The sequence below is a fragment of the Lactuca sativa genome, chromosome 5, assembly GCF_002870075.4.
Source record: "Lactuca sativa cultivar Salinas chromosome 5, Lsat_Salinas_v11, whole genome shotgun sequence".
Classification (NCBI taxonomy): domain Eukaryota; kingdom Viridiplantae; phylum Streptophyta; class Magnoliopsida; order Asterales; family Asteraceae; genus Lactuca; species Lactuca sativa.
This window is the reverse complement of record NC_056627.2, coordinates 5281411-5283600: the sequence shown is the minus strand read 5'-3', so window position 1 is coordinate 5283600 and position 2190 is coordinate 5281411. Positions and strand designations below refer to the sequence as shown.

Genomic DNA, 2190 nt, shown 5'->3' with positions numbered 1-2190 from the left:
TCCCCATGGGAGAATGGAAGAAGAGGATTCGCGACGACACTGGCCCGGGACTTGTGCAACCCGCAATTCCCGCGACTGCTACTTTCGAGCTAAAGGGTCATATCCTAGCTTTACTTAAAGAAATACTTTTTTATGGAAAAGACCATGAAGATGCCTACAAGCATTTGGACGAAGTCAATGATGTAGCTGATTACTTCAATGTTCCAAACGTGCCCCGTGAGATTCAGCTACTTCGTATGCTTCCGGTGACATTCAAAGGTGCAACAAAAGACTGGCTCAAGTCACTGCCCCCCGGATCAGTCACCACTTGGGCCAAGATGAAAGAAGAATTCATTGATCACTTTTGCCCACCTTCCAAGATAGCCAAGTTGAAGAAGGCCATTGCTAACTTTGAACAACAAGCTGGAGAGTCGCTATATGAAGCATGGGAGAGGTACAAGAGCTTACTAGGAAACTGCCCACACCATGACCTAAACATCCAGCAAGAAGTCTCCATCTTTTATGATGGAGTCAATTCACAACCAGGCAGTTACTAGACTCGCAAGGCCCGCTCACAAAGAAGCCACCCCTGGTGATCAAAGAATTGATTGAAAAATTCTCTAAACACTCTAGAGAATACCGCAACCCTAGACATGATGTCACTAGAGGAGCCGCTTATGCAGCTATTGAAGACTTATCCGCGGTCATGGCTATGCTAAAAACCATGGATAGGAGGATGGATAAAATGGATCAAACGATCCATGCTATTCGGGTGGGTTGTGAAAACTGCAATGGGCCTCACCTTACTAGAGACTGTGATTTAGATGAGAATGGCAATAAGAAGGTGCATATGTGTTACTCAAGTGGAGACCGATATGATGAAGACTGGCGCAAACAAAAGAAAGAGTGGCTCCCTTATGAAGAGTACAAGAAAGCCAAGGAGGAAAGGTTTAGGCAAAAAGGGAGAGGATTCTACCAAAAGGAGGAGCTAGTGCAAGAGAGGAAGCCAAGCTTGGAAGAAATGCTCACCAAATTTGTAGCTGCTTCAGAAAAAGAAAAACATAGTGACCATGATGCTGCAATTCAAGAAACAAGGACCATGCTTAGGAACCAGCAAGCATCTATCCACAATATAGAAACGCAGCTTGGGCAACTTGCTCAACAAATCAACCAAAGGTCACCGGGCGAACTTCTTAGCAAAACTGAAAATAACCCACGAGGCGCGCACATAAACATAGTCACAACAAGAAGTGGGAAGATAATCACTCCCCTGGCACCTATTCAGACTGAGTCATCCAAGGAATCACAGAAGGAGGAGGCAGAAAAGCAAGCAGAAAACCAAAACATACAATCTGACAGCCCTACTCACCGAGTACCACGTATGGACTCGGCGAGTACACCACCAAATCCCAACAAGCAGGTCCCTAAAAAACTTTACCAGCCTCCAATGCCATACCCAGCCCGAGCTAAGAAGGAGAAGCATGAAGAGGAGTATCAGAAGTTTCTAGATCATATCAAGACTCTTCAAATCAACATACCCTTCATTGAAGCCGTCATGCAAATGCCCAAATATGCAATGTTCCTTAAGGAAATACTCACTAATAGAAGGAAGATGGAAGAAGTGAAGAAGGTAGTACTCAATGAAAACTGCTCAGCTGCTATGCTAAATAAGCTACCAAAGAAGAAAGGTGATCCGGGGAGTTTGACTTTACCTTGCCAATTTGGCAACTTGGCCACCATTCATGCCTTAGCCGATTCGGGAGCAAGTGTGAACCTAATGCCATATTCATTCTTTAAGAAGCTGGACCTCCCGGAACCAAGGCCAATTCGCATGGCAATTCACTTGGCAAACAAGACAGTCACCTTCCCAAGAGGCATATGCAAAGACATACTAGTCAAGGTGGACAAATTCGTCTTTCCCGCTGATTTTATCATTCTAGACATGGAGGCGGATCCACAAGTGCCAATCATCCTTGGAAGGCCCTTCCTCAACACGACAAGTGCTATAGTAGACATGAGGGACTCGAAGCTCACCTTGCGGGTAGGAGAAGATTCAGTCACATTTGGGGTAGACCAAGCTATGAAATATTCGAGGAACAGTGATGACACGACATTCTCAATTGATATGCTTGACGAATTATTGGAGGAATGCATAACTGAAGATTCCAGCAAGTTCACAACTAATGATAAAGAATTTGATCTAGAAAAAGA

General features: G+C 44.6%; 1 non-coding gene across 1 annotated transcript; it reads right to left on the bottom strand.

Annotated features, from left to right (window-relative positions):
- Positions 1-365: 365 nt before the first annotated feature.
- LOC111902259 (small nucleolar RNA R71) lies at positions 366-472 on the bottom strand. Its single transcript, XR_002853724.1, has one exon. It is a non-coding gene; the product is annotated as a small nucleolar RNA R71 (small nucleolar RNA).
- Between the last annotated feature and the right edge of the window lie 1718 nt (positions 473-2190).